Below are 10,530 nucleotides of genomic sequence, written 5' to 3'. Positions count from 1 at the left end.
CTGCTGCTGCTGCTCCCTAGGGTTACGCCATCCAGGTTGGAGGCCTACTACTGCTGCTGTGCTTCCTGGGGTCTAGCCATCCAGCTCTGAGGCCTACGACTGCTGCTCCTGCTGCTCCCTGAGGCCCAGCCACCCAGCCCTGAAACCTACTGTCGCTACTGCTCTCTGGGGCCCAGCCACCCAGCCCTGAGGCCTACTGCTGCAGCTGCTTCCTGGAGCCCAACCACCCAGCCCTGAAGCCTACTGCCACTGACTGCCACTGGGCCTATTCGTCTCCTCATTGAGACCTGGTACCAATATTATTATTATTATTATTATTATTATTATTATTATTACTTCTCAGTGGGGCTTCTAAACTACTTTTGTCATTGTCTGCCCTATTGCTACAAGTGGCTTTAAATCCTTTTCTTTTCATCATCCCGAACTTGCAGGATTGCGGCCCTCGAGGACCGGAGTTCGACACCCCTGCTCTAGAGGTTCTGTATTTGAACCTTGCAATAGTTGCAATTTGTCTCCTTTCGATCATGGCTTCTTCAAATGGTCAGTGGTTTTTAGCTGCACTGCTCTTGGTAATGAGTAGCTGTCTCACTCTAAACCTTGCCTTGAATGTAGCCAGTTTCTTTTTTGCATTTGTAATGCACGTGTGTTGTTGTTTTCTAGTACAACAATTTCCCTGAGGTTTGCACCAAAGGGATCAATAAAGTTCTATTCTATTCTATTCACTGTGTCATGCACTGAGTTGGTTGATAAACTTGTGAACTTTGGTCTTATGCATGTAAATATACAAGTAAAACTGACTAATTTCCCTATATTACAAAAGATTAGTGCCTCTTGCGATCCCTCCCATGTATACTCCCTGTCAGATGTATTGAGGAATAAGTCACGTGTGCTTCTCATGTTACTTCTTTTACTGTCGGGTAATATCAAATCTAATCCTGGTCCCACATCTTGCACTAACCTGCCCACTCCTGCTGACTTCAAAGCTAGAAATGGTCTGGAATTTATGCATATGAACATCAGAAGCTTGGTACCTAAAACTGATTTAGTCTGTGCCTGGGTCTTAACTTCTGAACCTGATGTCCAGGTTTTATCTGAAACATGGCTTAAAAAAAATCTGTCTCTGACACTTCTATCAGTATAGTTGATTACAACCTGTTTCGTGCCGATGGTTCAACTAAGGGCGGCGGAGTTGCGATTTATGTTCAATCAAAATTCACTGTTAATGTCATTAAATCCTTCTCTAATCCTAAACTGTTTGAATTTCTGGCACTCCGTCTCTCCTTGTCTACTGACTGTAAAATTACAGTTATTGATTCTTACAAATCTCCCTCTGCTACTAATGAATCAATGTCTTTTAATTCAAAAGCGCTGGCTGAATTTAACGATTTTGAGCTGGTATTGTTGGGGGATTTGAACTGGGATTGGCTCACCACTGCCTCAGATGGCCTAAAACGGATATGTAGTGAGTTGAACAGTGAATAGTCGATGCTTATGCTGGTGCTAATGGGGATCCTAATAAACAAGAAACAAGAAACAAGAAACATGTCCCAGCTTGTTAATCTCCCTACCTGCCCTACCCTTAAACTTCCAAGTAAATCTACTCTCTTGGACTTAATTCCCACAAATAATCCTCATAAATTCTCTTCTGTTGGAGTTTTTGAAAATGATCTTAGTGACCACTGTGTGGTGGCTTGTGTTCGAGATACCAGGCTCCCGAAAACGTGCCCTCGAACAGTACTAAAAAGAAACTACAAATGGTTTTCTGAACAGGCGTTTCTACATGATTTGTTTTGTGGTGACTTGGATCGAATTAGTCTGATCCCTAATGTAGATACGGCATGGAATTATTTTCATTCTGTCTTCCTTTTCACCACAAATAAACATGCTCCTCTTATCAAATACAGAATAAAAGGAAGAGATAACCCTTGCTTCTCTTCTGAGCTCGCTGATTTAATTCATGCTTAAAACCAAGCTTGGGCCAAACCCAGAGAATCAAATTCTGCTTTTCTTTGGTCTAGATTCCGGTGTCTCCGGAGCAAATGTACTGCCTCCATTAGGAAACTCAAATCTGAATATTACTTCAAATTGACATTTGAAAACTTGAACAACCCTTCCAAATTCTGGAAAACAATCAAGTCTCTTAACCCTTCTGCTTCTGCTTCACCCCCCCAACAAATTATTCATTGTTCCCAGGCAATAACTGATAAGCAATCTATTGTAGATCTTTTTAATGAACACTTTGTTTCTGCTGGACACTTGTTCGATCGCCTGGTGTCCTGTCCAGCTCTTCTACTGCTGAAGAGGCTCCAGGGTCCCATAGTTTTGCTTTTGAACATACTTTTACTGCTTGTGTCCATAAGGCTTTAAAAGCTATTGACCCTAAGAAGCCTCCAGGCCCTGACGGCCTGGAACCTTATCTACTAAGACTCTCAGCAGAACATATTGCTGAACCACTGGCATATATTTTTAATTTATCCCTCTCCACTAATTCTATCCCTAAATCTTGGAAGGAAGCAAATGTTTTGCCCATTTTTAAAGGAGGGGATCCCTCTGACCTTGACAACTATCGGCCAATTTCAAAACTCTCGGTGGTTGCTAAAATCATGGAATCCCTGGTGCATGACTAGCTAAAGGAGTTTTTATTAAAAAGTGGTCAGCTTAGCTCTGTTCAGTCTGGCTTTAGATTTGGTCACAGCACAATAACTGCTGCCTCCAAAGTGCTGAATGACATAATTCACAACCTTGATAATCATAAACACTGCGCAGCAGTGTTTATTGATTTATACAAGGCATTTGACTCAGTGGACCACACCATCTTAATAGGCTTCAAGATATTGGCTTGAGTCTCAATTCTGTTAATTGGTTTGTAAATTATCTTTCTGACAGGTCCCAGACAGTCCTTGCCGATGGGCAGAGGTCATCTCCCATGTCAGTTGCTCAGGATGTGCCCCAAGGGTCCATTCTGGGGCCCATCTTGTTCATTATCTATATCACCAACATTGGCAGATATATAATAGATTCTGATTCTTCTAACTTTCATCTGTACGCAGATGATACAATTGTTTATTCTTGTGCTTACTTTCTGTCTTGCGCTTTCCAGCACCTACAAAAATTGTTTAGCTCAATTCAGGCCGATTTGAAAAACCTTAAGCTGGTCTTAAATGCGAGTAAAACAAAGTCATACATTTCTCCAGATCACACTCCAGGCCTCCTGCTCCTTACATTTCCACAACTGAGGGAAAGTGCATAGAACAAGTGAGTTGGCTTGATTCCAGACTAACTTTGTCCACTCATTTGGATAGACTCTTAAAAAACTCAGGATTAAGCTAGGATTTTATTTTAAAAATAAGCAATGTTTTAACCTCGCTACCAAAAGGAGACTTGTCATTACTACCTTTCTCCCTGTAATTGATTATGGTGATGTTCTTTATATGCATGCCCCTGCTGCATCCCTTAAGGCGTTAAACGCTGTCTATCATGGTGCCTTGCGTTTCATTCTGAACGCCAAATCCCTCACCCATCACTGTCTTCTATATGAAGGGTCTGGTCTGACATCACTTTATTACTGCAGATGGCTCCACTGGCATATTTTTATCTACAAAGCCATCTAAGGGCTTCTCTCTGGCTATTTAAACCGCCACCTCATTCACGTTATTAGTGGGTACAGCCTCCGCTCCCGGGACGTTTTATTGTTCTCGGTCCCTCGTGCCTTCACTGCATTTGGGAAGTCTGCGTTTTGTCACAATGCCCCTTGGTACTGGAATCTGCTCCAGAAAAACCTCAAATTGTCTGACCTTGTTTCCTTGGGAGATTTTGAATGTTTGTTATAATCTGTAAAAACACAAGTCTGTAGCTGCTTTAAATGAGTTTTTATGTACTGTATGTACTTCATGTATTTATGCCTTATAGTGATGATATATTATCTATTTTATTTTTTGTGTTGTATTGTTGTAACTCTTGTTGCTGCCCTGTTGGCCAGGGCTCCCTTGCAAAAGAGATGTCAATCTCAATGGGACTCACCTGGTTAAATAAAAAATAAAATAAAATAAAGAAGCAACAAGGAAAATACAACAGAATTAGAAAATCAGTACCGACATGAACCAAAGCAGGATTTAACTAAGCTGGTGAACAGCTGGACTCTGACCTGAGACTTTCCAGTTTACAGTTTGGACTCTCCAGTCCAGCACAAAGACTCTTCACTCCTGAATCCTGCAGCTTGTTTTTACTCAGATCCAAATCTCTCAGACTGGAGGACGGGGAGCTGAGAACTGAGGACAGAGCTTCACAGCTTCTCTTTGAGAGGTTACAGTCTNCTGTGAGTGTGCTTGGTTGTCTGTCTCTAAGTGTGGCCCTGCGATGGACTGGCGACCTGTCCAGGGTGTCCCCTGCCTTCGCCCTAAGTCAGTTGGGATAGGCTCCAGCCCCCCCGCGACCCTAATGAGGATTAAGCGGTGTATAGATAATGGATGGATGGATGGATAAAAAAACAGAATCAGGACAAACCAATCTGTTAAACAGTCACACACAGTCTCCTGTGTAACAAAGCAAGTCAAAACTTCTCCTCAAAACTTAATTAATCTTTATTTTCTTCAGAAAGAGAAACAGAAAAACTCTGACAGGAGAAGAAGAAGAATATTGGACCAGTGCTCTCTTTGCTTTATAACTCCTGCTTCGTTGACGATAAAATGGAGTCTGAACTTGTTGAAAACTCTGAAAAACTCAGTGCCTTATCACCTGAGCAGAACTGCTCCTCCCCTCTGTTTACTGGAAACCACATGATGAAATTTACAACAACAGTCCTCAGATCTTCATCCAGTAAAATTCACAGAGATAAACAACAAATCACTCTTCACAGACAGACGGCTGGATTCTGGAGACTCTTTCATGATTTTCTTTCACAGTTCACAGACAGACAGCTGACTGAGAAACTCTGACATGATAGTAATAATGCTGGACCAACACTCACCTTGTCGACTCAGTTTCCCACTCTATCAACTCTAAAATGGAGTCTGAGCTCACTGAAAACTTTAAGGGTCCTCTTCCTTCTCCATATCCATGACCACATTATAGAGCGACATTACCTTCTACACATTACCATATGGTTTCCATAGAGACGGCGGCGCGCGTGTACGCAGCGGCCTCTTCAGGAGACAGCGAGAGTGAAAGTTTTGAGTGTCTTGTCTATCCCAGACATTCATTGCGCAAAACTTACAGCCAAGAGACTTTGTTAAACATCAGGGCAATGAACATCCCTAAAATTGTGGCGCTCCGTTGTGATGTGGACATACAACACCAACACGGAGTCCGATCGGAGACCATGCCGGCCGTTACCTGAGAGATAAGGAAGTGCAAACAGTAAACAAAGGAGGAGGAAGAGAGCCGGGATCCACGCTAGGCTAAAGGCTAACCCCTCCAGACCAGCAGGACCGTCCTCCTACTCTCCAATGTCCGCTCCCTCCACAACAAGCTGGACGAGCTACATTTGCTGAGAGAAACCCTCAGAGAGTGGAGGGACTGCTGTGTGTCTGCTTTAACAGAAACACGGCTCCATGACAGCATCCCAGACGGACAGACAGCTGGAGGGGACATCGTTCCGGGCGGAAGGACAGGCAGCTAGCTCTCGGCAGCATCTACAGCTTCACCATGTGTGTGTCTTTGTATCCCTGAAGACCTACCAGGACCTGAAGAGGTTCGCCATGTTCAACGTGATGGCGGTGCGCATGGACGCAGACAACACACAACCGATTGCCGTTCACTGTCCTGAAGCCCAGCAAAGTCTCCCGGCCGCAAATTTTGCGGAATGAACGTCAGGGATAGGCAAGACCATAGATATGCCTTTACTATAGATATCTATGGGCAAGACACTCAAAACATTCACCCTCGCTGTCTCCTGAAGGGGCCGCTGCCTCTATGCGCAGCCATCACCATGGCAACGAACAGCTAACTCAGTCAAACTAAGTTTGCTGAGCTCACTTACCTGACAGTTATAAAGACTCACACACATGTTGACTCTGTTTGTCCTTAAATTCTACATTCAGCTCCACAAACAGCTGCACAGTCCAGTTCACTGAAAACACGCTAGCTAACAGGATGCTAACCTAGCTAACGGAGCTAACGCTTATCTCCGGCCGTTAGCTAGCTAGCTCGTCATAAAGCCTCCTGAATGAGTCCAGTTTGTCACAGTCAAACTTTACTGAGCCTTCCTGGATTNTCCGCTCAGCCCACTTCTGTAGTGCTGCCTGTCTGTAGCTTCCTGCTGCACCACTGAGACAACAGCAGTGAGGACTGAATGGAGTCAGAGCTCCATCTGGTGGACAAACGGTGCAACCACAGCATTCTGCTCTCATGTGACACTCGACAGCATTTACTGTTTTATAAGAAAACTAGATACATTCTTAATTTCTCATAAAACTGTAAATGCTGTTAAGTGTCACAGTCGCTTTCGTACATTCATTTTGTACAATTTGATTTTGTAAAAAGACAAATATTCTCCAAGGTAAAAGCCTGTAAAACACTTCAGCAACACCACGAAAAGCTCCGTTTTTGCTGCTGCTTGTTGTAAACGAGTCAAACTTGGCTCATGGAGAAGACCAAGAGTTAAGATAGTTTACGACCGATCAGTGGTGAGATCACTCACTCTGCCGCAAAGTCTGAAACCAAAACAGCGCATAGAGCCTCACTCTGACGGGTTTTCAGAGAACTACAGAAAACAACTTTTTAAACTTTTTATCCAACTGTTTAACAAACTTATTTAACTTGCATTTTTATCAACTTTAAAGACTGCACAGTCTTTGAGAGTACAGAACATCAGAGGGCTCCATAAATAATGTTCTGCCAGTAACTTCACTCATTATGCTGCTTATATACACCTGTGGCCTAAACCTAGAGATAAAGTCATCGGTACAGCTGGTAGCTATATTCATGCTCCACTGAGAGAAAAACCCACAATGCACATTTAAAATAAAATACCCATATTACAGACATACCTGTTTGGAAAGCCTTTTTTTACTGATGCATATTATGTTTAATGCTTTGTTGCATGTTTTTGGTCTGAAAATTCCTCTCTGTTGTAAAGTTAAACAAATACTTAAGGACAAAGTGTAAAACAGTCAAATGTTCTGCCTGTGATTCATATCTTTGTTGTTGTGAGCATGAAGGGACCAAAAAAGAAGCTATTTTATTCACTATATGTAGAATTTTAATTAATCTACTCATTAATCGTTTATCAGAATTTCTTTTTTGCCAAATATCGGCATCAGCATCAAAAAATCCATCTCGGTCGGCCCCTATTCTGGAAACTCTATCATCCACCTTTGTCTGAGAGATAAACCAGCAACATCAAGTGCGGTACACAAGAATCATGATAACGAGACTCTTCAAGAGACACACCCAAGACTTTCAGGTCAGGAAGTACAACACACACACAGAACCCAGTGTGGAACAAAGCCAGATGACACTCCCCCTCGTAAACTACTAGATCATGATTTTCTTTCACAGACAGACAGCTGACTGAGAAACTCTGACATAATAATAATGTTGGACCAACACTCACCTTGTTTTCGACTCAGTTTCCCACTCTATCAACTCTAAAATGGAGTCTGAGCTCACTGAAAACTGTCAGTTCCTCTTCCTCCTCCATATACATGACCACATTACAGAGAGTGTCTGACACATAGCAGGTTCTTAAAGAGATATCAGCATACATCTGCTTGAATAACGTAAATGCAACGATAAATGTAAGTGTTGAAAAGTGATCCTTATCAGGACTTTATGTTCCTGTCAGGTTTTTGGTTTGTTTGTCTACTGTTTACTTTTAAAGTGTGGTGTAATTGTGACAACCGTGGTGTACTGTTTACCTTGAAACCACAACTCATGCACACCATCAATCACTTGGACTCACTGGAAGAACAACAACAGTCCTCAGACCTTCATCCACTAAAATTCACAGAGATACAGAAAGACCAACAGAAAGAGAAGGAAAACTGTTGAAACATGCAGATGAGCAGAGGAGAAAACAAGACAAAACCAGTTCAGTCCTCAGCAGAACACAAACCAGAACTCCTGTGTTCTGATCCACAGTGGATTCAGTGTAACTAACAGCTAACTCAGATTTATCAGAGACATGTTGTTGATGATGCTGTTCTTGTTCCAACACTGAAGGAAAAACGCTGTCACTTGATTAACACGCGTTTTTATTTAATTATTAGGATCAAACTCTCCAATGTCAAATGAGACATTCAGAATTTATCTCTGAGCTCAGCCTGCTGCTCATCAACCTTCACTGCATCCATCAAACACTCCACCACACAACATGCTGCACACACACATCACATGACATTTTACACTCACACACACTCCGCTCAAGCTTCAGGAGACACTGACTCAGCCCGAGAGCTACAAACTAACCTGCGTCCTGCAGCCTCTTGGTTCCCATGCAGCCAGCTGTCCAGTCATGTCCCGTCTTTGTGGTAGAACAGGAGCCTCACTGTCCTCAACAACAGTCAGATCCACTGAGCCACGCTCACAACATCCTCAGGTGGCATCTGTGACTGGAGCTCCTCTTCTTCACGTCTGAGCTGCTGACAAGAAAACACACTTTAACCTCCAAAACTCAACCACTCACATGTTCAGAGAAAACATTAAAGCTCACACAGAGTCTAACTGCTACACAACTCTTGTGCAAATTGAACAAACGGGTCTCTGGTGAGAAACACTGACACCTAATGAGTGTGTGTCCAACCTGGTCTGATCCCAGCCTCATGATCAGTCTCCACAGATCTACACATACACAGTCCTGTCACACAGCAAACTGACTGAACACACTGTTCATTTCACTGCTTTTGTTCAAGGGGAGTTTCTTTGGAAGCTACTTTCTACTGTCTGTTTTCAACAACCAGCGTTACTGATGTGACTGACAGGTGAACTGTTTACAGCATGAAGCAAACAAACACACTGCATTAAAAACATAACAAGCACACAACAACATTAGCAGGAGACAACAACTGTGGAGCTGTTGTCAGGAAATATGACCACACTGTGAACTGCCATCATTACTGTAAATACTGAACCTCTCTGAATGTACTTCACCACTCATGGAAGATGGTATGCTGTTAACCACCAATCAGAAAACAGCCCATTTATTCAGAGAACATTTTCACTAAGTGATGGTACAACATTTCACTCTATTATTTTTCAATGTTCAACTTTGCTCACTTTTATTCAACTAAATAAAATTTTAACTACATTAAATATAAAGACCCTGCAATACTACTCAGTCTGAAAATGAAAACTTGCATTAAATAATAAATACTTTCCACATTACTTTATTATTGTCACAATTCATTTATTTATCTTTTTCCTCTTCAACTGAAAAGTATTAAAAACTATTTACTTTCCATGTATTTTAATCAGGATCGGTAAAAAGATGCTACCAGGATTGTCCTGACTCCTCCTCACTGTAAACCTGCTAACTACGAGCTAACTAAGTCAAACTAAGGTCACTGAGCTCACTTACCTGACAGTTATAAAGACTCACACACATGTTGACTCTGTTTGTCCTAAAATTCTACATTCAGCTCCACAAACAGCTGCACAGTCCAGTTCACTGAAAACACGCTAGCTAACAGGATGCTAACCTAGCTAACGGAGCTAACGCTTATCTCCGGCCGTTAGCTTGCTAGCTCGTCATAAAGCCTCCTGAATGAGTCCAGTTTGTCACAGTCAGACTTTACTGAGCTTTCCTGGATTAAAACACCATCTTCCTCACCTCCGTCTCCTTCGGTTCTCCTCCAACAAGCGGCTCCATGTTCTCGTCCTCCTTCTTTTCCTCCCGCCGTCTCTCCGTCGAAGCTTCTAGAAGCCGTTAGCTGCGGTCAGTGCGCCTGCGCACACAGGCCGCTTCTCCACAATGATTCCACATTGAACAAAAGTCGCTCAGTTTCTCATTTCAAGTCTGGATTTGTCCACAGTTTGGAAAATTGTGGGTGCATTATCGTAGAAAAACTATTTGTCCATGCGTATGGAGAGTTGTCTGTCTGTATCTCAAGCCGTTCGCCCGAAGTGAGATTTATCAATGTGTAAAAGAAGTTGTTAACGCGAACCGGACTCTACAAAAGTCGTCTCACATGTTGTCTGTAATCAGGTTTTCAACTGTATCTGAACCTCAGTAACGACTGACTTTGGCTGTGTTGAGCTCCTGCTGTGTGTATAATAAATCAAATCCAAACTGTCTGTTTTTCAATTGACACAAGAGCTAAAGTTGTACTGTTCAGCTTAGAAGTGACGCATTTACCGCAAGGTGGCGCAGCTCAGAATCATTTGGTTTTTATTTCATGAGCTCTGTGCTGTCTAACTATGACTCATACAACATTTCCTTGTCACCAATTAAAGCAGTGGACAAAATGTGTGTTTTCACCCCAAAAAAGGTCCACCTCCTGGAAACTTAAACATCTGCTCTGAACTCAATCCTAAGCCGCCCAACAGCCGTGACAGGTGACATCGTTTTTACCCCACGGAGGGTTTCCCAGGTCT

Source organism: Stegastes partitus, unplaced genomic scaffold, assembly GCF_000690725.1.
Source record: "Stegastes partitus isolate 25-593 unplaced genomic scaffold, Stegastes_partitus-1.0.2 Scaffold1332, whole genome shotgun sequence".
Lineage (NCBI taxonomy): Eukaryota > Metazoa > Chordata > Actinopteri > Pomacentridae > Stegastes > Stegastes partitus.
Note: the sequence above shows the minus strand (reverse complement) of the source record.